At 42.2% G+C, this 25,629-nt stretch overlaps 1 protein-coding gene across 2 annotated transcripts in view; it reads right to left on the reverse strand.

Annotated features, from left to right (window-relative positions):
- The window catches only part of LOC143932790 (leucine-rich repeat and fibronectin type III domain-containing protein 1-like protein), an 897,047-nt gene that overhangs the window by 727,319 nt on the left and 144,099 nt on the right, over positions 1 to 25,629 (reverse strand). For both annotated transcript variants that reach the window (XM_077455856.1, XM_077455875.1), the window contains exon 2: positions 21,220 to 21,311. The gene's annotated coding sequence lies outside the window, so the exon portion shown is untranslated. The remainder of the gene's footprint in view (positions 1 to 21,219; positions 21,312 to 25,629) is intronic.

Below are 25,629 nucleotides of genomic sequence, written 5' to 3' on the forward strand. Positions count from 1 at the left end.
GGCCACAAAATCCTATTAATGCATAATCCAATTTGCTCCAACAGGGGAAAAAAATCCTTCCTGATCCCCTAAGGCAATTCCGATATTCCCTGGATCAACAGTCTCTGTTGCTATTGCTCATAGATGTTGATATCCAGTTATATTCTGTGCTTTTAAGAATACATTCAACTTTTTTATACAATCAACGGAACTGACTAAATCTAGTTCATGAGATAGCCTATTCCACATTTTTAAAGCTGTTAAGCTGTTACTTTGAAAAGAAACCTTTCCTTATTTGACAATTAAACAGCTTTACCTCCAGAGTGTACCCCCTTGATCTTTGCAATGACCCTAAAGAAAATATAGTTGTACCACTATATGGGGACTCTTTATGCATTTTGATATGTGGTTATCATATTTTCTCTAATTGGCTCTTCTCGTGGGAGAACTGGCCAAGTTCAGCTAACGTTTCCTAATAGATAAGGCCCTCAATGCCTTTGATCAGTTTAGTTGCCCTTTTTTTGCACACTATATATATATTTTTTTTATTATTGATGGTTGTTATAAATATAAAGCGTATACACATATTATATTTATTATATATTTTTATAATTTTACCATATATATTTTATTGATGGTTGTTATAGATACACACACACAAACGCATATATACACATGCATACATACCCATTTTAAATTGTTTTATCATTTGCATTACTGTTATATGTTTAAAGGTGTAATGGCATCTGCTGACCATGTAGAATCTGATAATATATCCAAAAAGGAACCCATTATACATTATCACTACTATCTGATATTGCTTTAGCTTCATTTGTTTGTATGAATACATGTAGGTGTAGATGTGGCTATTATTGAATGCATGAATGAGTACACATGTATATGTAGGTTATCCATGATGTTTGGTGATTATTAGGCTCATGATTTTATCAGTCGCAATTATATTTACACTATATTATGTTGTATTGTAGCCCCGATGAAGAGGAAGTACCTTTGACCCCCAAAATGTGTTGGATGACTTTTAGCACAATACAAATAAATTAAATTAGACTCTTCTCTTTTGGTCTGGCGTGCCTTCCATGTATGCACAATTTATTTAATTCAATGGGCTGGCCTATTTGCATTTCTCACTCAAAAGAAGCTCATGCTCCTTTTTGAGTGACATGCTTCCTGTGATTTTTAAATGTGTGTTTGTTTATGTTTGCCAGGTGATTCTGTTCCATGACAATTGCAGCAGAATCGCACAGCATTTGGGGTGCCATTAAGAATAATGGCACCCAAATCTGTATTGCACGTTTTGGATTGATTTGGAATTGTGGGCAAAACGATGGCGATTTTACCCACAATTCCAAATTGCATCATTTTGGATTGATTTGGAATTGTGGGCAAAATTATGGCGATTTTACCCGCAATTACAAATTGCATAATGTGAACAGGGCGTTAAGCACATTGCCAACCATGTTGTTTTTGGCTCCCTGTAGAATTCTCTATAGTAATAAATGGATGATCTGTGCTGAATGAGCTGTAGGACTTCATTAGTTACATGTAGTTTGTAGTCTTGACATTTAGATCCTAGGAAGAACCAATATGAGGCGCAGAGGGTCTAAATATATAAAACCGAGTGAGGTCACAGGGATCATGAATAACTTATATTTTCCTTTCTAAGCCTGTGTACTCCCATTGTATTATCAACAGGACAAAAAAAAGAGGAAGAGAATAGAATAAGGAAAAAACATATGCGTCTATAAACTCTGCTATTAGGAAAAACTAACAATGAAATTTAATGACGAATGACTTGTACTCACCTTTGACAGCAAAAGGGGTGTTTCTCATTTTTAACCTCAACAAGGTAACCTAACAAAGATGGCCAACGACAATAATAATGACAAGGATAATGACGAGCCATCAAGGAGCTGCGATTAAAAGAACATACAAAACCAGCAGCCAAAGTACAAACAACGGCAGATGACGCCAATCAGAGCATATACAGTAGTCATCTCCACTGTCAATCAACTGGTTGAACATGGTGATTCAGGCAAATCGCGATAACATGAAAGAATGACTCAAAACATCAACCTCAAAGACTAGCTGTACAGGAGTCAAAGGTTAGAGACGCTGAAGGACGCTCATTAAAACTGGTGATCTAGAAATTTACTGCGCTATGAATTATAAATGTTTACTTAAGATGAAAGAATTTATTAGAAGAAATATACTGCTGGAGAAAATGTAAAAAAAGCTGAGCCTACTAATGTCTTGAAATATAGCAGGGAAATAAAACCCGACGTCTTGCAATCTAGCAGCCAAATAAAGGTTTCTGAATGTTGCATTTACAACAACAAGGTCTTTCTAACTGGTTTAAAGTAACGATCCATATGATACACCTTTTTGAAATACTATGGGACTGTGTGCATTAGGGTTGCACCGATACTAGTATTGGTGCCTATAACGAGTATTGGTACTCATGCAAATGCACAGATACCTTAAACTGATACTTTCCGGCCTCACTTCTTTACTCTGTCAGTGGCAATAAACAAATGTTCCTCAGTTTAACCCTTATTAACCCTTAATTTACTCTAGGCAGCCTTAATTAAAGGGGTTGTAAAGGTTCGTTTTTTCTTTTCTAAATAGGTTCCTTTAAGCTAGTACATTGTTGGTTCACTTACCTTTTCCTTCGATTTCCCTTCTAAATGTTTTTTTCCTTTTTTTTCATTGTCTGAATTTCTCACTTCCTGTTCCTCCTCAGTATGCTGTTCCGTAAGCTGTTCTGGCTGACTAAACACCGCTCGGATGATGGTGTGAAGTTTATTAAGGTGAAACAGGAAGTGAGAAATTCAGACAAAGAAAAAAAACATTTAAAAGGGAAATCGAAGGAAAAGGTAAGTGAACCAACAATTAGAAAATTAAAAACAAAGCTTTACAACCCCTTTAACTCCCTATTCTCCATTTAATTATTATTTTCCTTTTTTTTTTTTTCACGTCTATTTTATAAACAACTAAAACTTTTTTTGTTTGTTAGTGAATATTTTCACACATATATATTAACATATATTTACACATTTCACATAAAAAAAAGCACAAAATTAAAAAACAAAAATCTATTTATTCAATTTGTAAATTACTTTTCAATGCTTTGTACCATTGCTGACAGCTTAAGTGTAAACAAAACAATTGTGGTAGGTATCGGTCATTGGTATCGGCGAGTGCTAAAATATAAAAAAAAAAAAATTATCAGTACTCATAAAAAAATGGTATCGGTGCATCACTAGTGTGCATATATGTAAAGATTAAAGGTGCAGACTTGCACTGAAATATAACAGCAAGCCTACACTCTGGCAACCTTATCCTTCAAACAGTGTAGGGCAAGACAAGTTAGCCGACAATGATATCGCGCTTACGGTAAGCATTAAAGTCTTTTGCCTAGGCATGCTTTGCCAATCTTTCTATATCACTGCATGGCTAGAATAAAGCATACAAGTAGAAGCTCAGGCAGCACTTCTTGTTCAGAGATCCAATATTTTAAAGACATCATCACTGTAATCCAATAATCAGAAGCAGGAGATGGCAGGACATACCTATGATGATATCAAAGTCTTGACAAGTACCTGTCAGGCTAGAGGAATAAAGGGAGCCCAAGCACTGTCATATACGAGGGAGCTCCAGCTTCCACATATAATATATCAGCCAGTAGAAGGAACAGCTCCCAGTTGAGAATCACACCCATAAATGTCAGAGATCAACAGTGTTCATACCTCTTCAAGGGAGTAAATTTACCCCACCTATTGCAAAGGTGAGGATTAAACATCTTTTGCAGGGTGCTTTCTTATGCTAGCTACAATGTCACTTTCAACATAGTGTTGCAGATGTGTCAGAAACATTACATGTCTACATTCCTGAAATGTCACAATATGCCATACACCAAGAATATAATAAAAAGCAATCCTTGAACTTCAAATCAAGAAACTATATGTCTAGGCTAAGAGATGCAAGAAATGATGCCTGTGGTCTGCTGCAATAAGAATGAAGCATTTCCTCTGCCTTTCCGAGAATGAAAGGTGAGTGGTAGCAGAAGGAGGTTAGTGTCATTAAAGACAAAGATTATTTTTCCCATGTTCTCCAAAATGATTTTACCAACTATGAAGGGGATTTACGGAAAGTGCAAAATCTGATGCAGCTCGGCAAAGAAATCAATTAGCTTCTAGGTTTTAGACTGGGTTCACACTGGTACAGTAGGTGCTGCCGACATTGTGTTTCCAGTTCCCGGCGACAGGCTTCTCTAACCAGCGCGATCCTGCTGCGCTGGCTGCAATAGGAAAATGTCATTTTTCTCTATAGCAGCCAGAGCGAGGCGACAATGTCGCCTCACTCATGAAGCCTGCATGCCTTCTCGGGGGCATACCAGGCCCTTAGGTCTGGCATGGATTTTAAGAGGAATCCCCTTCGCCGAAAAAAACGGCGTGGGGTCCCCCCCCCAAAATCCATACCAGACCCCTATCCGAGCATGCAGCCCGGCAGGCCAGGAAAGGGGGTGGGGACGAGCGAGCGCCCCCCCCCTCCTGAGCTGTACCAGGCCGCGCGCCCTCAACATGGGGGGTGCCTTGGGAACGGGGGGGCCGCGCGGCCCCCCCACCCCAAAGCACCTTGTCCCCATGTTGATGAGGACAAGGGCCTCTTCCCGACAACCCTGGCCGTTGGTTGTCTGGGTCTGCGGGCGGGGGGCTTATCGGAATCCGGGAGCCCCCTTTAATAAGCGTTTGTCGTACGTACAAACATGAAACCGGCCTGACAGTCGTACAACAGTCGTATTGTACCAGTGTGAACCCGGCCTTATTGTTAAAGCTTAATTGAACCGCTTAGATGCCAATTGGCCAATATGCACATCTGCACCAGATTTTGCACTCTCCAGTTTTAGTAAATGTTTCAGCCCCCCCCCCCCCACCCCTTGCTAGCTAGACTGCCCATTTGACATTCATGCACACCATGGGGGGCAGCTCCAGCATCTAGACTAACAGCGCAGCACTCTTACATCAGTCATGTGACCATATCGCAATAATATGTTTTTTAAAAAAGTCTATATACAGGATGATTGTTTAGATTAACCTTCATTTAAATTAGGAACTAAAACTTAAAGTAGAACTATAGGCATAGGTTAGAGCAAGGGGGGGGTTTAAAACCTCTGCCAGATTATTTTTTTTTTCACCATCTGTCCGAACGCAGAAATTTCCCCACTTCCTGCCCCATAGTCAAACAAGAAGTGAGAGGAAATTCCTTCAAAATTAAGAGAACTCCTTGGGGACCCCCAGGTCACCAGAGCTAGTGTCCCCATTTGAAGATTTGCCCACTATTACTTTTCTGGAGACAACCCAAAACTATATATATATATATATATATAGGATATATGTATATAGGACAAATAGAGAGGGTGAACCTTCCTTAAAGGGGGCACAGACAGCAATACAAACTAACAGACGTTCTAATTCCTCACTACTCTGCAAAAGCATCCATGCACATAACATGAACAAATATATCTGATGTTAGGTTTGCTTTCAATTATAAATTGGAGAACAGGTGGTCTTAAAAAAAATTAACCAATAAATACAAACCCCTCATTGACACGAGTTATACAGGCGTATTATTTCTTTACAGAACTACTCAAAAAGCAATGATATATTACATCTTCGGCCAACCAATTGAGTATCAGCAAACACAAAATTGTGCACAGAGCCAATAACAGGCATTGCCAAAACTCCAATCATGCATGTTATTAAATACAGTTGCAATATGAACAATAATGTGCGTTTCCACAGCTCCAATCATCCATGATATTAAATAAAAACACAGCGACGCTAGGAACAATAGCAGGCCCCACTAAACCTCCAAATATCCAGGAGGTTTTGAGACATATTAGATAGAATATTGCTTAAAGTACAACCCAACCCCAGTTTTTTTTATTCTGCCGAAGTAAGACCTTCTAGGAGAGTCTGACAGAGAGGATCTCTTTTATAGCTTTGCTTGCCAGCTGTATAGTACATACACTGTGCATAGTACATTATGGAGAACAACAATCATGCCATGATGTCAGCGCATGAACCAAAATATCATATTAAGGTGAGCTAACCCTCCAGCATTCATAACCATGTTTCCACATCTGCATCAAAATTTAGATATATGAAGTAGTTGAACATAAAATGTTATAGACCTGTTCTAATACAATTATAGCTATGCAAGCACTATAACTGCTTTTGCATAGTTTTAGAAATGATCTTTCTTTCCTTTTTTATAAGGTTAAAATGTTCTGTCATGTGACCATGCATCTCTTCTTCCTGACAGTGAGTCAGGGTTACAAGACGCTGTGCAGAGACAGTGTGCCTGTATTCCATAGTCCGTTCAGCCTGAGGCAAGGTACTGGTTGTATTTGGGCAGCAGGCATGTTCAAGAGCAAGCTGCGATTGGGAGGGGGTGCGTGCCAAGTCAGGCTGCGATCGATCGGGGGCGTGGTGGCTGAACAAACTACCTTATACAGGTAGGCTGTGTCTGCACAGAATCCGTACCTCTGAATAGTCAGCCAAAGAATGCACACTGACTATACAAGCAGATAAGCTTCTGTGCTTTGTGTGGTCAGTTTAGATAAGAGGAATAAAGGTAACTGGAAGGATCAACCAGGTAGAATAAGTGCATGGAAATGATGGAAACTATGTTTACACAATACACATACAGGTAATGTATGTGAACTCACACATAGAAAATATTTAGGGTCACCACATACACTTTAAGACCCTATCACACCGAGGCGGTTTTCAATCATGATTTTAGCTCTAGAAATAGCGCTATAAAGCACCTGAAAAGCGCCTCCCATTCATTTTGGTGTGACTTTTCACACTGGTGTGATGTGCTTGCGGGACGTTGGGAAAAGTCCTGCAAACAGCATCTTTGGGGCGGTTTGGGAGCACTTGGCTACAGAAGCCATAACTGTAAAAGAATACAGGACACATCGACATTTCCTGCTACCCCTGCCACCAAAAAAACATTCCAATGCCAATATAATAATATACTTTAAGCCACTGACCCATAACTCGTACCCAGCAAACTCGTAATCAGAGTGAAGTCACAATGCCTGCTCTGCAAACTGATTCAAGGCCATAAAAATAAAAATAATTTAAGCCACAGGATGAAGATGACAGGGAAGCAACTACCAATGGCAGTTTACATATTTCTTTCAGCGCAAGCTTCCTCTGGTATCCAGCAGATGTGCAAGATGAATGTATGAAAACACGCTAGCAAAAAAATAAAATAAAAAATTAAATGACACTAAGCTTATGGAAAAATATTGAGCTTATTCAGAAATACCCTACATTCAGAACCAATCAATGTCCACAGTGTGAAATGAGTGTCAGAACATAATGATAATTTCCCACCGCAGTTTATTAAATAAACATGAATTTACGCTGATAAAATGAGAGAGCGCTGCCTGATGAAAGCAAAGGTTAAGCTGCTATTCAGAAAATCTAACATTAAAAACTGTGTATTAAATTCAATTAGACCGACTTTCAGGCCGCTGTGACTCTGATAGATGGCACGGCCTGTGACAAACACCATAAATACACTCAGTGCTGAAGAGAAAATTATGTTTAATATATCTCAATTTACTAAAAGATGCTGCCATAACAAACATCCCTAGTTCCTGCAATAATGATATAAAAGAGAGACTTGAGTAATCTCTACATCACAAATAAATAGCATTGCATGGAAGCGTTATTATATTATGGACAAACCTATATATCTTTATATATCGGTGCCTTACAAAGAAAGCCCACATACTCTCATTTAATAAATCAGAGCTTTACTTGTTTCATGCTAGGAAATATAACAGGTTCAGACAGAGGCACCTTCTGGTATCTCCTGTAGAAAGCCAGTTGCTAAGAAGGCACCCATGCATCTACGCTCCCACTGGGTCTTGAGCTAGGCTGTATGCATCTATAGATCCATGCAGCACCATTAAGTCACACCCCCACTTCTTTCTTACAGGGAGCCTATAGTTATACTGCCCTCAGTTTTTCCTGCGAGAGCAGAAGTGACGGGTGTAGTGCTGGCGTGGTACCATTGACTCAAAGTAAGTGTTTATTGACAGAGGGGGTTAGGACAGGGTAATAAGCATTTTTTTTTTATCGGAATACCAACTTTATTGAAAAGCATATGCATGGTACATGTATAATTATAGGCGATCTTGACATGAATAACAGTACATACATCAACACATTGAAACATCTGCATATCATGGGGCCATATATCAGGTAGAACTAGTAATTGTCTATTATAAGGTTAAGGGATTAGGAATTCAGACATATAGTAATAGGGCGGAAAAAAAAGGATTAGCAAATCAGGTGCATGTTTCACCATCCATCAACCATCTGCCCCAAACCTTGTCATACTTAAGGGGACATCCTCTATGCATGTAGATCAGTTTCTTATATGGAAGAATGTCGACAATCTCTTTTTCCAGCTCTGTATCATAGGAGGCAGGGCCTGCATCCAATTGCGGGCTACTGCCTTTCTTGCCAAGAATAGCATCTTGTGTAGAAAGGTACCCAGGGATTTGTCAATGTCCAAGTCTGGCAGTAGACTGAGTAGGCACAGCTTTGGTTCTGGGGTGACAGGTGAGCCCATTTGGTCATGAAGGAAGCGTATCACATGCATCCAGTATGCAGGTCCATATTAGGTGGTAAAATGAGACAGGGGTTTGGTCAAAGGCGGCATCCTGAATTGTATGTGGGTTTGAATCAAGCTATCCTCTGGGCTGTCAGATATGTCCCGGTAATAATACGCATTTTTACCAGAGAATACAATTAGGTAAAAAAAATAAGAGGTTTAGACGCTAGAACCACTAAGTATTTACATACTCTTTACAAGCAACAAGTAATGTTTGGGCCTAGGTTGAAACTTGAGCTTATGCTTCAAGCTTTTTTGTAACTCTTCTTGGGGATTATCTTTGTTTTACCTGATGGAAAACTAGGTACAAGGAAAAGGATAGGCAAGAAATCACACAAAGCATTTTTTCTAAGCACTCCCACTGAAGTCTATCAGGACCAAAAATATGCAACTCTGCCTCAAAGAAGCAACATACTTTAGGCAACATAGCGCTCAGGTGTGACCAGGCCCTACTGACAATAATGGGCATCTCAGATCTTATTCGCATCTAGTGATTTGGGATCGTAGGCGGACTTCCTGTGATTCTGCCTGCAATTCCAAATCATGCTAAATCACACTAAAACCAGCACACTACGCTTGCCCAGCGGTTATGTGCCATTCATTTTTAATGGCATAAAAACATGGCACGGTTTTTCCATGACTGATGCAAGAATCTTGAGCCCAAAACAAGAGTGTGCTCCCTTTTGGATGACAGGCTTCATGCAATGCAGTTTGCCACAACAATCGCAGCAAAACCGCACTGCATTTTTATGCCATTAAAAATTCATGGCACACAAAACATGCTGCGTTTTGCCAGAGTTACAATACTATTTGTAATGATGGGCAGAATCATGCCGATTCCACCCCCAACGCCCCAAATTGCCAGATGTGAACCGGGCCTTAATGTGAAGTGTTGAAGTGCTTCAGGAAACATGCTTCAAATCACTCAGAGGTGAACTGGAACTAAAACAAGTTTTCACTGTAGTGGCAGGCATTTATCTTCAAAGTTCACAGTAGAACCACTGAAGTGTTCTCTCCCATCTCATCTCAGCTCACACTGCTTACTTCTTCAAAGAGTTCTTGCTCTGTTTAAATTAGAGATTAGAAGGCTGAGGAGACTGCCAAGATGCTATTTAGATGAAGCTCTGTTCTTCCACTGTGAACTTTGAGGATGAAATGCTCCACAGTGGATGCAGTTACAGAGGTCAGTAAAGGCATGTATTGCTCAGTTAAAACTTTTTTTTAGCCATATGTAAATACTTAAATGTCCATAGCAAGTCCACTTTTTGGTTCTGCACGCTTCCTTAAAGTGTAACTAAAAGACAAAACATATTTTTTCCCATTTTGGATAGATTAAAAGCTTATAATTTTAGGCAGATATTTTTTCCATTTGTGTTCCATAAGGGAGAGTTCTTTTCACGTCCTGTCTCATAGCCAAAACAAGAAGCAAGAGGTAATCCCTTCAAAGTGAGGGAATCCCTGGTTGTCACCAGAACTAGTGTCCCCTTTGGAAGATTTTACCCTCTACTACTTTTCTGATATCAACCCAAATTATTATTATTTTTTTCAATGATAATGGTAAACAGGACAAATAGAGAGGATGAATCTCCCTAAAGAGCATTCCAGCAGAATACGGAGACACGAGCATGTAGAGACATTAACGTCAACGTACAAAGCAGCATGACCTATACTACATGTACAGGGGTTGGACAGAAACATGGAAACATTACATGATTTGCAGGTGTGAAAGTGACGACATGTTTCGCATTAAAAGCCTAAGTGATGTAACATTCTTTTGCGTCCGCTGTGTGTTGAAACACCTAGCTAACAGGTGAGAACTTTTGCGTTTCACTTTTGTGATTCACTGCATGCGGCCATGCGCTGCTAGTAAAACAGTCATGCCAGAACTTACTAAGTTTCAAAGAGGGCAAACTGTTGGTGCGTGCTTAGCTGAGGTTTGTGAGGTACATTATCAAAAGTTATGATGGCATATACCAGTGATGCCGAACCTTGGCACACCAGATGGTTTGGAACTACATTTCCCATGATGCTCAACTACACTGCAGTGTAATGGAGCATCATGGGAAATGTAGTTCCAAAACATCTGGGGTGCCAAGGTTCGCCATCACTGGCATATACAGTTTCCGGGAAACCATAGTCTGATAAGCATGGTCAACTGACCAAAAGAGACAAAAAGGACATTTGCGCAAGATTGAGACTCGTATTTTTGCATGAAGAATGGTATCAGATTCCATCTTCCACAACTTATATTTGACAATTCTCGAGTAAAATAAGGCCATCTTGGATGTCAAAGGCAGGCCAAAACCATATTAACTAACGATTTTATCATACTTGTTTCCATAATTTTGTCCAACCCCCCCCCCCCCCCCGCCCCCCTTTTTTTTAAATCTCCTCATAACAATTTTTGCATCAAAATGTTCAGTTCACGAAAATAAATATAATGGGATCAACTTATTTTTCACCATGAAATCAACATTTCAAAAATAAATGCCTCTATCTCTCTCACTTTCTTATTTCCTATCCATCCCTTTTTTTGCCAAGCTTGTAGACGCCTCAAAATAAGTTTACTAGTAACCTCAATGCTTTTTTTTAAAAAAAATTTTAGGAAAATTCATACAAAAACCTTTTTTAAAATGTGTTTTACTTACAGAATATTACATACATTTATATTATAACACGCATGTGCTAAATATGTTGAATCTGTGCAAGAAAAAGCTTCAGGAAAAAGGAAAAAAAAAAAAAAGAAAAAAAAAGATAAAATGAATAAACAATGCACAGCAATGAAAATAAATAACATTAGCCAGCAATGCACAATAATGAAAATACTGTATACATTATGCTTTTATGGCAGGGTTGGCAGCACATCATTGTTTAATCGAATAAAGCTTTAATTAGGAGTTAGGCTTCATGCACACGAGACGCAGATGCAAACGCTGCTGGACACATGTTGAAACCGGCGTTTAGAAACGCGCGTTTTGCCGTGATTTTTACCGCGATTTAGCGGCGTTTTACCGCGTTTGCGTCTAGAAGCGTTTAGTTAAGCTAACATCATAGACCCTCCCCAGCTCAAAAATTAACTATTTCAGCAATTTTGTGAGACCAGAGTGAGTAGCAGCAGCTGTGAGAGCTGCAGTGTACTTGTATTTAGCGTGTCACTTGCCACGGCACCTGCCACAAGTTGTGGATTGTCCACTTGCCACGTGACTTGCCACATCACCTGCCACGTCACTTGCCACGTCACCTGCCGCAAGTTTTGGATTGTCCACTTGCCACGTCACTTGCCTCGTCACTTGCCACAAGTTGGGGATTGTCCACTTGCCACATCACCTGCCACAAGTTGTGGATTGTCCACTTGCCACGTCACTTGCCACATCACCTGCCACGTCACTTGCCACGAGATGTGGATTGTCCACTTGCCACGTCACTTGCCACGTCACCTGCCACGTCACCTGCCACAAGTTTTGGATTTTCCACTTGCCACGTCAGCTGCCACGTCACTTGCCACAAGATGTGGATTGTCCACTTGTCACATCACCTGCCACATCACTTGCCACATCACCTGCCACCTCACCTGCCACAAGTTGTGGATTGTCCACTTGCCACGTCCCTTGCCACGTCCCCTGCCACGTCACCTGCCACAAGTGGATTGTCCATTTGCCACATCACTTGCCACATCACCTGGCACAAGTTGTGGATTGTCCCCTTGCCACGTCCCCTGCCACGTCACCTGCCACAAGTGGATTGTCCACTTGCCACGTCACCTGCCACGTCACCTGCCACAAGTTGTGGATTGTCCACTTGCCACGTCACTTGCCACGTCACCTGCCACAAGTTGGGGATTGTCCATAACACCTGCCATGTCACTTGCCACATCACCTGCCACAAGTTGTGGATTGTCCACTTTCCACGTCACTTGCCACATCACCTGCCACGTCACTTGCCACAAGATGTGGATTGTCCACTTTCCATGTCACCTGCCATGCCACCTGCCACAAGTTGTGGATTGTCCACTTGCCACGTCACCAGCCACATCACCTGCCACAAGTTGTGGATTTCCACTTGCCACGTGACTTGCCACATCACCTGCCACATCACTTGCCACGTCACCTGTCACAAGTTGTGGATTGTCCACTTTCCACATCACTTGCCACCTGCCATGTCACTTGCCACAAGCTGTGGATTGTCCACTTGCCACGTCACTTTCCACGTCACCTGTCACGTCACTTGCCACGTCACCTGCCACAAGTTTTGGATTGTCCACTTGCCACGTCACTTGCCACGTCAGCTGCCACGTCACTTGCCACGAGATGTGGATTGTCCACTTTCCACGTCACTTGCCACGTCAGCTGCCACGTCACTTGCCACAAGATGTGAATTGTCCACTTGTCACATCACCTGCCACATCACTTGCCACATCACCTGCCACGTCACCTGCCACAAGTTGTGGATTGTCCACTTGCCACGTCACTTGCCACATCACCTGCCACGTCACTTGCCACAAGATGTGGATTGTCCACTTGTCACATCACCTGCCACATCACTTGCCACATCACCTGCCACGTCACCTGCCACAAGTTGTGGATTGTCCACTTGCCACGTCCCTTGCCACGTCCCTTGCCACGTCCCCTGCCACGTCACCTGCCACAAGTGGATTGTCCACTTGCCACATCACTTGCCACATCACCTGCCACAAGTTTTGGATTGTCCACTTGCCACGTCCCTTGCCACGTCCCCTGCCACGTCACCTGCCACAAGTGGATTGTCCACTTGCCACATCACTTGCCACATCACCTGCCACAAGTTGTGGATTGTCCACTTGCCACGTCACCTGACACAAGTTGTGGATTGTCCACTCGCCACGTCACTTGCCACATCCCCTGCCACAAGTGGATTGTCCACTTGCCACGTCACTTGCCACGTCCCCTGCCACAAGTGGATTGTCCACTTGCCACGTCACTTGCCACGTCACCTGCCACAAGTTATGGATTGTCCACTTGCCACGTCACATGCCAGTGACCTGCCACAAGTTGTTGATTTTCCACTTGCCACGTCACCTGCCAGGTCACTTGCCGCGTCACCTGCCAGGTCACTTGCCACGTCACCTGCCACAAGTTGTGGATTGTCCACTTTCCACGTCACTTGCCACTTCACCTGCCACGTCACTTGCCACAAGTTGTGGATTGTCCACTTGCCACATCACTTGCCTCCTGCCATGTCACTTGCCACAAGTTGTGGATTGTCCACTTGCCACGTCACTTGCCACCTGCCATGTCACTTGCCACAAGTTGTGGATTGTCCACTTGCAATTGCAATTGTTTAAAATATTTTTCTAATGGTTTTTCATCATTTGCAATCATTTTTGAGATTTTTAATGTAAAAAAAAAGGTCCCCTTTAAAAACGCATATAAACGCAAACACGGCTAAACGCGGTAGCGGCGTTTTGCCGCGTTTTACCGCGTTTTGCCGCGTTTTGCGTCTGAAACGTGGAAATTTTTGCTTCTGAACGCATTTTTTTGCTTCTGGGAAAACGAGACTAAACGCAACTGCATAAAAACGGAAAAAAACGAGACTGTGTGCATGGACACATAGGATAACATTGAACGAGTTCAGGGGCAGTTGAAAAAACTGTCCAACTGCATCTGAACGCGCGTTTAACTGCGTCTCGTGTGCATGAGGCCTTAAAATTCACAGAGAATTGAAATGTTTGCAGTCCACAAAGATTCACTGTCCCCAAGGGATGTGTCACGTTGATTGAGATTTTAATTTTATAGTTTTGATAACATCGGTTTACTGACTAACCTCAATGACTGTATGGATTGCACCAGCCAGTGTTGCTTCACCTATCTAAGGTTTTGAATACTTAATGGTGTTTGATCAGGACTGTTTGAACACTTTTGAAAACTGATGCTAAAACAATTTCAGGGTCTCCAAAAACAAAACTGCCATGGGTGCATTGGCACTTGTGATCAACTTGGCATGAACAGGGCTGTCTTTCTGAGCAGGCACACCTGGGCACATCCCAGGGCCCCAGATGCACATGGGGTCCCATCAGGGCTGGTCAGATATAGAACAAAAGGCATAGGAATTCCTAACCCCGTGCCGCTGATAGACAGAATGCGGGTCCAATTCTGGGATGTGTTCTGTACATCACAGGCGCGGGGTTAGGAGGAGGTGGGGCTGTGTGTGACGGCAAGTGGAGCAGAGGAAAGTTAGCTGCAACAGCAGCTATTCGCTCTGTGATCTCCAGATCTCCACTTCTTTCCTCTTCCACGGTAAGTCTGCAAGGGGAACAGCAAGCCTGCAATGTTGGGCAACGCAAGGCTCTAAAGTTGGGCACCGCGAGGCTGCAAAGTTGGGCACCGCGAGGCTGCAAAGTTGGGCACCGCGAGGCTGCAAAGTTGGGCACCGCGAGGCTGCAAAGTTGGGCACCGCGAGGCTGCAAAGTTGGGCACCGCGAGGCTGCAAAGTTGGGCACCGCGAGGCTGCAAAGTTGGGCACCGCGAGGCTGAAAAGTTGGGCACCGCGAGGCTGCAAAGTTGGGCACCGCGAGGCTGCAAAGTTGGGCACCGCGAGGCTGCAAAGTTGGGCACCGCGAGGCTGAAAAGTTGGGCACCGCGAGGCTGCAAAGTTGGGCACCGCGAGGCTGCAAAGTTGGGCACCGCGAGGCTGCAAAGTTGGGCACCGCGAGGAATTATACTTTAATTCTTCAGAGTAGGTGTGAAAATTGGGACTGGCTTGTAGGGGCCTCAGTGCATTACTTTTCCCAGGGGCCCATGATGCTGTTACGATGGCCCTGGGCATGAACAGAGCAAAACTTGGCCTAATGTTGAGGACCCAAGGTCTAATGCAACGATGGCGAACCTTAGTACCCCAGGTGTTTTGGAACTACATTTCCCATGATGCCTACACTGCAGAGTGCATGAGTTTAATGAGAAATGTAGTTCCAAGAACATCTGGGGTGCCAAGGCTCTCCATCACTGGTCTAATGAGTGTCTGGAAAGGTGTACAGAACTGGCCCAATATGATGGAAGTCTTTGCTTGTGCTGTTGTGTATATCCAAACCACCTCTAGACAACAGAAACAGTCCAAAGTAGTCACTGCATCCATGGTCTAATAGAATTTGGCTCAGCAAGCACACCTCTTGCAACTATCAGTACTCCACTGCCTGCTCACATACTACTAGGTTTGTCTAGATCTTCAATAACTATTGGGACCATTATAGAGTAAAGAGCGGCAGAGTCCCTAGCACCAGAGCAGAATCTTCCTTAGTCTGCTCTATTGACTGCAGCCTTCAGTAAAAGAAGCATAGCTGTGCTAGCATGTTAGTATGTATATCAATTAGGTTTGGATGGCTCAACATGTCAAGTCCTTTCACAATCTTAACTCCTGAGAGCAGCTACATGTATAATAGCAATTGATTAACGGTTTGTTCAATACCATCCTCCTAATACCACATACTGAAATCTGACAAACTTCAGATGCACTTATAAGCAGGTCAAAATAGCCAGTTAGGTGCTGTCTTGGATGGGAGGATAGGCGTTAATGCCTTTCCTGGTTGTTTGATCCTTTTGGTGAGTTCTTCTCTGGGTCCAGCCCATTAATCCTGTGACATAAATATGGGACATGTGGTCCTGTACAAGAGAGAGCCTCCTTAGAGGGCCGACTAGGAATGGTTCAGGTTTGAGTTAACTCCAATAACATGTTCCTGACAAAGGCCTAGTGAAGAACTAAGACTGAGGCCCGTAAGGGAGTGAGACAGTAAATGACACCTACAAGGAGCAGAAGGATGTTGCTCATTACTATCTGGATGTAAAGTCATTAGAAACTGGGGTTTGCCCCAAAGACACCTGTTTCGGCCAGTAGATAGAGTAGGGAATTAGGGAAGAATTTTGTCTGAATGATGGACTCCAATTACCTTTTGCATTTCTCTTAGTAAAGTGTTTGAAACATTGTCATTGAAGCTACTATAAGGGGTGTAATGCGTGTAACCAGCACACAGTCTACCGAGTGGATCTTAAACACATTGGGGTATGAAGGCATTGGTGTGGAGTGAAGCAGTGTAAAAACACAAGTCTTTACCTGAGGTAACTGAAGTTTATTTAAAGCAGCCTGTCGGTAGAGTGTACCTGTTATAGGTGGAATGACTTAGCAGTGAGGGAAAGTTGTTGGCACTCCTTCCACCAGCGGTCTGTCTCTCAGGGCAACAAGAGCGGATTCAAGTGTTAGAGGTTCCCATCCTGTACAGAAGTTCAAGGGTTAAGTTAAGTGTACCTGTGGAGCCCACGCAAGGTGCATGGCGGGCCCACTCCACTACTGGGGATAGTATAGGAAAACACTGGACAGGTAGATGTGGACAGGCAGGGCCGCTGTTAGAAATCATGGGGTCTCGTACAACCTACCTGACAGGGCCCCCTTCAACCACACCCTTGCCCCCACCCCTGACCCCGACTTGAAGTGAAATGCAGGTTTGTTGCCATTTACATATGCGTGTGAAGCCAAAACATGTTTGCAATTAGTAAGCATGAAGGAGCAGGGGGCAGTTTACATTTCTTTTCAATTGTATTTTATTAATTACAAATAAAAAAAAAATCTTACATTGTGTCTTTACATTTTTTATTGTCATTTTTGCTTTCACAGGGGATGGACAACATTCCTTGTGATAGCAAGGGCCATAACAGGTCCTCTTTATAGGGAGATATGAGGTCTTTTAGACCCCATATCTGTCCTCTGGCCTCCAAAGCATCTGCTCAAGCTAAGATCAGTTTGATCATATGCTTGTTCAAGAGCATATCGTGATGATTGAGCATATCATTGATGATATCAAGATATCATCAACCTTCCAGTCCAGCAACGATGGGAAGCAATTAAAGGGGATTGGTTTGGGGGGCAGTAAAAATGCAGCTCCGCTGCACGTTTACTGCTCCTCCAAATTAGTTTTTAAGTAGCATGTTTCTTATTATCATCATCAGGTTACAATTATCACACAGGCATCACAGTAAACAGGGGCTCTATCATGACATGAATGTATCATGACTTTATGTCACATGGCTGTTGAGTGCTGGCTTAGTTAACTTATGGCTGTGTTGCATATAACAGACTGTAACAGTACAACCATAACAAAGTCAGCACCCAAAAGCAATGTAACACAGAGCCATGACAGAGACCCTGCTGTGCTGCCTGTGTGATGATTGTACCCTGCTGTGCTGTGAGATATATAATAGGACACAGTGAGTATTCTTTCCTCTATTTCCCACTCACTGTGTCCAGTGCAGCCACGATCTCCTCCTGCTCTTCCCTGTCAGCCATTCAGCTTCTTCACATCTGGGGAAGAATTTAGCCGGGAGCCGAACGGAGAATCACAATATCACTCCGCCAGCCGGGACTAAAAAAATAGTGGGGCGGTATGATGTATATGCACCCCGAAAATAAAGAAATAGTCCCTCTGTTGTGCTCCCCTCCTGAGCCCCTGCATTGACCAGATGAGGCCCTCGAAAACAATTTACCCACTCTGTAAGCAAGTGGAAGCAGGGAAGAGTTTAGAAAATGTTTTTTTTTTAAATGCAGTAACAAATTGTTTATGATGCCCGGGCCCCACTGTGTAGCTGATCTGGGCGGGCCCAGTACATCAGGGCTGATTGTACTGCCCTATCATCGGCCCTGTGGACAGGGCTCAGCATGACCATTCTAAATTAAAACTACTGGGAAGGTGTACGTTGACACAGGGACCTAAGAATTAAACTGGAGAATAGTTACAGTGCAAGTGTACACAGTGTACATTCATCTTAGAGTAGAGGCCCGCCTTAGGGTCGAACATTCCACCCGTGGCAGTCACAGTCATGTTCTACAGCATTAATGAAAACAGCACAAAGAATGTGTAGTAAAAGTGACCCCATACAAGGTGCCAAGCATAGTCAGAAGAACCCACTCTGGAGGTGCGCCTCTCAAGTGACCCTTGCTTGCACACAATGAGTAGGGAAACATGAAGGACAGGGATATCAATTCTGTTACCTTGGCCACATCATCAAACCACCCTCATCCCCCCCCCCCCCCCTCCCGACTTCACACATATAATAGCAACCTGCACTTAAAAGCAACCTGCAAATACTCAACTGCCCCTCCAATCTTGCAGAACTATGGCCTCTTCATAACCAACCACACGCATCTGGGTCTTTGAGATGCCTGGTACCCATTGCTTGCTGTAGTAACGTCCGCCAACCACTACGTCAATGCAGGACACAACACTGACGTAGGGGTCAGAGGAATGAATCACAAGACATGGTGGAGGACATTGAACACTACAAGAAATACTGAATGTGACAGTTGTTCAGGTGGCCGTAGTTCTAAAAACAGAGTGAAGATCAAAGAAAGGGGCATCAAGACTGGAGAATATAAAGCCTCTTCTTTTGCAGTTCCTACCTACCTATTTATATTTCTTTAACCAACAGTCTTTTTATACTCTTCTTGTTTCTGTAATAGTAATCTTGACTTTCCAATGAAAAATGGCAGAAATTGGCCTGTTACAAGGGAAGCTGCTTTATAATTCCATATGGCACATAAGACATCTAGACAAAGAAGGGTATTGAAGAGTAAATAGGAAATCCGGATGGCAGAATAAGCTGTGTACACCATGTGATATGGCGGCAAAGAAGTATGTATGATTACCAGCTCTACTTGTGTACATTCTACCCTGGGTTCATGCTGCAGAAACAGATGGTGCATATGCGTGTCCTAGACTAGAAATGCTGTGATTGGCAGGTGAGAATAAACACAAATTACACAGAGGAAAAGGAAATATCACAGTCTGTTTTACTTGCATTTGCGGGTAAAGATACTAGAGGCAGTGTAGGAAATCACATAAAGGTGTTTAAATGCCTTGTATGTCAATATTTGAATTGACGGTCAGTTAATTAGTTTGGCTGTGAGTTGCCTGAAACAAGAACCCTGGCCTGTTATTATTATTAAGTTGATCTATTATTAAAATTCACATTTCTCAAAAATCACTAGGACAGATTTCAGCAAAACATAATACAACTGTTTTGAATAAAATTCACACCTCTCCTTTGGCATGAGCAAAGAAATAAAAAAAAAGTACTCCTGACTACCAGGAGTACTGTGAGTATTACATGTAAAAAAAAAAAAAAAAAAAAATTCAAAGGAGTAGGCTCCGTCTACGAAACTTGAACTGTGATATAAGAGGCATATATATATATATATATATATATATAAAAAAAATGTTGCATTTCAATTTTTTTTAGCTGGATGTTGCTTAACTTCCAAACTATGAGACTCTGACCATCTCCCACCAGTCACCGCTTCATCCCCTTGATATTGTTTTTTCCTGGCAGTGGGCCATCCTGGATGATGTGATAACATCTTCACCAAGACACCATGCTCAGGGGATGGGCCCTTGGTACCCTACACTTACAACCCATTGATACAAAGAGTCCTGTGTGTTGAATTATGCTAGACCCATTTAGTCCAGAAGACTGATGACCGTCTTGTGGCAAAGAAGTGGTACTGTGGGGGACAGCCTCAGATTGAAGGTATGTGTAGCTTTTTGCCCTGGGGGACATTAAAAAATGCCTAGATTCGAGTGTTCTGTCATTCTAAAACTGAATCATCAGTACAATACACATTTCAAATGAGCCAACATACAATTCAGTATTGCCAAATCAATTTACATTGACTAAATATAATACATTTTACTACAAGAAAAGGGTGCAAGTATAAATCTAACCTTTTCTTTACAGGTACATTTTGAACCTAGAAACACCAGGTGATTTTTAAAGGAGCGGGTGCCCAGACTGTAAATGCAGACCTTGATTTACATTGCAATATCCAAACTTACTTATTGGTCCAATTTGAAGCATACTCAAAGATTCTAGACAAGTACCCAGAATACTCGGATAGTACCCTTATACCTGCACACTTCTAGAAATGCCCTAGGACCAAAGGATGGGACACATAAGGCAGGAAGTGGTGGACCCGAACAGATAAAGACTCATGTCCAAATTAGAACTTGCATATTAGAACAAAACGTGAACTTCATATATGCTGCTTTGGATACCCCAAACTAAGCAGTCAATAGGGCTTTATATTGGGCCAGATTACACCCCCTCAACCCCACTCCCCAATCCAAGGGAGCGTCCATGTGACCAGTAATAAAAAAAGTGTTCCACCTCATTAGATGGCTTCAGAGTATATATGTGGAACTGGGATGCTATTAATTTTAATTTTTTTCCTAACGGTTTTACTGCATCATATTAAATTGGTAACAGTCGACAAAGAAAGGAGGTAGTATTTTATCCGTTGTACCTTAATCTTAACACAGGGTTATCTAAAATATTTAAATAATATAAAAAAAACTTTAGAAACTGGATAACTAGATTATTTGAACATACATTTTCTATGTGATGAAAATATGGCATATCAGCCAATCAGGTTAGCTCTTGTAAAACCAAATGCTTCAAGGGTGCATTCCATGACATTTCCATGCTTTTACAGGCAGCTTCTTCTTACCTTTATATTCTTTACTGTGCAGACTATGTTATTCCACATATTTTTGTTTTGCCATCTCCTTGGAGTGTAAAAGGTTGCAGCACATGTTGTTGCTATAAAAATAAAGTAATACAATTAAATTAAAATGCAAGATAGTTATACATAAACTATACTTTTCAGACTTGTCAAACATGTTATCTTTACCCGAGGCTAAAAAACAGGTGCTTGGCACATACCTTGACATATAAGTAAATCCAATCCCTAGAATCTGATATCAGAGTTAACGTGTTTATTTTTTATTATAATACTTGGTGATCCTGCCATAAAGGTCATTGTTCAGGTGTTTTCTGTTATAGAGTGAAAGTTATCTTCATTATCCTAATTGTTCTCCTGCAATGATACAGTCTTTTAATGGAGACTAAAACATCTTCCTTTGTCTCTATGCTTCCTGAAGGCAATACCCACTAAAAAATGACATCGGAAACATGTTGAGAGTGCTTGCTTTTTGTTAATCATGCTAATCCTATGGATTCACTGATATGTACACCAGGTTTGGACTTCAATCAGTTTTAAAGCCAGTGGATCAGCATCAGCATTTTGAGATGACCTATCTATTGTAAAGTGCAAAGAACAATCAATCACTGGTTTCCGACTCCTGAGGATTTGACACTTATAAGGTATTTCTAGCATTTTATGGACTGAGAGCCAACTGAGTTTGGTTATAATAGGCATTAAAAGGCTACAGGTAGTGTAATTACTGGATGATAATACTAATAAACACTACAAATGTGCTAAAATAAGAAAGTCTACTTTGGATACTTTATTAGGAGTTCTGTATAATGCACTACACACACATTTTTCATACACCATCTAATAGGGTCAGTGGAAATATACATTCTGGAGTCTATGTTATGTAACTGCCTCTCTCTCAGCTTCCCCTTCTTTCCTCACCAATCATATTTAGCCATCATGACCATGGAAGATGAGGGGCAGAAAGTATGCTGGGTGAAAAATTCAAGCAGTAAAATCTACTGGCTGCAATTGTACATGGTCTTTGGCTGGCCAAGCATTTGTATCATACATCAAAAAAATTACAGATAAGAAAAAAAAACTCCCACATTTAAATCCAAAGTCCTAACTCCAACCCATGCCCTCTCAGCACCATAACTGTAATCTGGTTCTGCAGGCTTTTTACAATTGGCTCAGCCTATCTCAGAAACTCATCAAGAGTGCAGTCTATGCCCGCTTTGTCCACTCCAGCCTACATTAATAGAGCATATATTATAGGTCTATGAATGGCAGACAAGCCAATGAATTATAAGTTTCACCTCCTTCATTCAGAGATTGCTATTAATTGATGGCAGTACAGCTTCTATTAAAAAAGGTAAGGGGTGGAAAGTGTAAGTATAGTTGGCATGCTTGACGAGTGTCAACGGGTCCAGTTCTTGTAGCACCAAAATAACCACCGCTGTGGGGTATGGGGGAAGAAGAGGACTATAGATTTCATCTAAGAGAGAACACAGCAGCACAAGGGACACTTTTCATTGAATGTGGGTACTGTTCTGTGTGCTGACTAAAAGGGAATAAAATGTGACTAAGCTTAATCTTAGAAGGAAGTATTTGTCCCCAACACTGGGGTACACTAAAGGCACAGATGGCTGTGGAGCAATGCAAGATATACCTCAAACACTGACAAAACCTCCGGAATGTGACAACATTAATATATGCAGAAGACATACATACAGTACAGCTACCTTGCATGCAATAGTAAGCCAAGAAAAGCACTAACATATTTAACAAGAAAAATAAATAAATAATACAGAATCAATCTGTATTATTTATACCAAAAAAAGTCACTGCAAACCAAAGTGGTTTTCTACAAAAAGGTGCGTACGCCTGATAAGGGAAAAACCTCAGCCTCAAGCAGCTTGAGCTAGAAGCACAGAAGGAACCGCATGACCAGCGAGCCCTTTTCAAGTGACTTTCTTCCCCTTGGTACAAGCTGCACCAGCCAGCATAAAAGTCACTTGAAAGGGACTAGCTGATGGCGCTGTTACTTCTTCTAACCTTAAACGTAAAGTGAAAGAAAAATAGAGAAATAAAGGTTTGTCTTTCCCTAGAAGTCACAGTTGAGGAGATCCAACCTTCCAAATTAAGATCTTCCGGTTGCAAAAGTGGTGCCTATCCAAGGAAAATTGGGGCATGGGAGATCTGATACTATGCCCTGTAAACAGTAACAAGCACCTGTCACTTCTCCTTACTTGTTTTCTCTCAGTAATAAATTACAGCTCTAGGAAAGAATGAGGTCACTTGGCAGCTACTCTGCTAAGCTTCATCGTCACAGCGAAGCCGTCAATATAATGTCTAACTCAATACTGAAGCATTGCAGTAACAAATCAACCAGGTGCTGAAACTAGATGTGTGTTCTTTTAGAATAGAGCTTTTCCTTGACTTGGTTTGGGAGGAATAATTTAGTGAAAATGACAATTTTTTCCTGCATATTATTTCTATTCTAAACCCTGCCAATCAAGATACCGTCAAACTTTTTTAACCACATTTAATACATCTTCTGAGAATTCGTATGGTCCCATAAGATGTCCAGGATCAAGATGCAATTGCTGTCCCTCTCGAAGTTAAGGGGATGCATAAGGCTTCCTTGACAGTCTCACATATTATGCGGCAGCCCATTTAACCAGGATAGTAAACTGGAGTCGTATTGAAGCAACCAAACGCTGGGTATCTATAGAAATGTAAGACTCCCATAATCTGTCTCTTATCTTCCTTACCCCCGAGTTAAGTAAACATCCTGCCTTAAAGTGGAAGTAAACTCCCCTATCGTTTTCAGCCAAGGAAGCTGCCATCTTTGCCTCTGTTTAATCTTCAACTGCTATGGTGCTGCACATGTGATTCGTTATGACACCAGCCATTGGATGGTTTAATAGTTTGGCTGAGAGCACAGCCAATGTGCAGTTAGCATTCCCGGCATGCCTTTTTTTTTTTTAACTGTTTAAATCAATGGGTTTACTTCCACTTAATGTAGCATCATTTTCCCTGACTGGAAGGCCTTCAGCTCTTTCAGTACATATCCATCCAGCTCTCCTTTTAGCCCAGTAATTGGTAACCTGGCGTTTATCCCCTGTAAACTAGATAAACATCTCCGCTGGCTGCCCTTATGTGGCAATGGTAGATTTGATAGACTTCTTATTCCGAGGCAGGTTACCCACCTCCAAAGAGTTGGTGCAATTTCCATACTTTCCGTCAGACTTCCGGAATTGTAAGAAAGGGCATGCCAATAGACAAAATGGCTTTTCTGGAAGAACGCCTGTGCACAGGCCAATATATGTTCCCATTTGTGCTTGCAGAAATTGGGCAGTTGCTAATACAAATGCACATACCTGTGAGTGCACTTGTGTGAGCGTGCATACCCATGAGCATTGGCACTCAAGTGCACTTGTGCCAGATGTTAGCACAAAATGGGCCATTTAATATGGGCCAGTCCTCAGGATCAGTGCTGCTTTGTCTTTAGTCTCCTGTGTATCCTGTATTCCTGTGATTCTATATCCTGATTCCAGTTGTTGACATGGCTTGTCTTGACCACTCTCTGAAATCTGCCTGCACTGACTTTGGCTTGTCCCCTGACCTCCTTTTGTCAGCTTCATTGGCTCCTGCTTCTCTGATCGGTTCCAGCCCGGCTTATTTCCTGACCATACTCCTGCCTGTGCCTTGTATGCAATCAATCCTGCCTGTGTATGACTCAGCCTGCCTGACCCTGCTACTCTGCCTACTGTACTCCCCTACCACCCTGCTGTTCCAGCTGACCTGCTACCAACAACCATCTCAGCTGCCTGCTGTCACACTGTGCCAGTCTGCCCTCAGTCTGCTGCCTACCAGCTCACTTGCTTACTGGAACCTTCTGACTACTTCAGCTGCCCAGCGTGGACACTTGCCCTACTGCTAGCAAGACTTAGAGGCACTGTATCAGTGCCACTCTGTACTTCTGCACCTCTCTGAGTCAGAGGTGTAAGAGAGGCCTTCCTCCTCATATCAGGCTCTGCTACCAAGAATTTGATAGCAATGTGACACAATTACACTACTTTTTGCTCTTGCTTAAAAGAGTTGTAAAGGCAGAATTTTTTTTTATCTTAATACATACTATGCATTAAGGTAAAAATGCCTTATGTGTGTAGCACCCAGCACCCCCTAATACTTACTTGAGCCCATCTCTGTCCAGCGATGTCCACGAGCCCCTCGGCTATCTTGGACTCTCCTTCCTGATTGGCTGAGGCACAGCAACGGCATCATTGGCTCCCACAGCTGTCAAAGTCAGTTAGAATCAGAAGAGAGAGGGGGTGAGGGCCGAAAGGCAGATCCGTGTGGAGGATCGCCAGGTGGAAAGAAAAATGTAGTGGCTGCCTTATCTTTATTTTTTTA

The sequence above is a fragment of the Lithobates pipiens genome, unplaced genomic scaffold (genome assembly GCF_037356315.1).
Source record: "Lithobates pipiens isolate NorthernLeopardFrog02 unplaced genomic scaffold, aLitPip1_a1.2 Scaffold_1, whole genome shotgun sequence".
Lineage (NCBI taxonomy): Eukaryota > Metazoa > Chordata > Amphibia > Anura > Ranidae > Lithobates > Lithobates pipiens.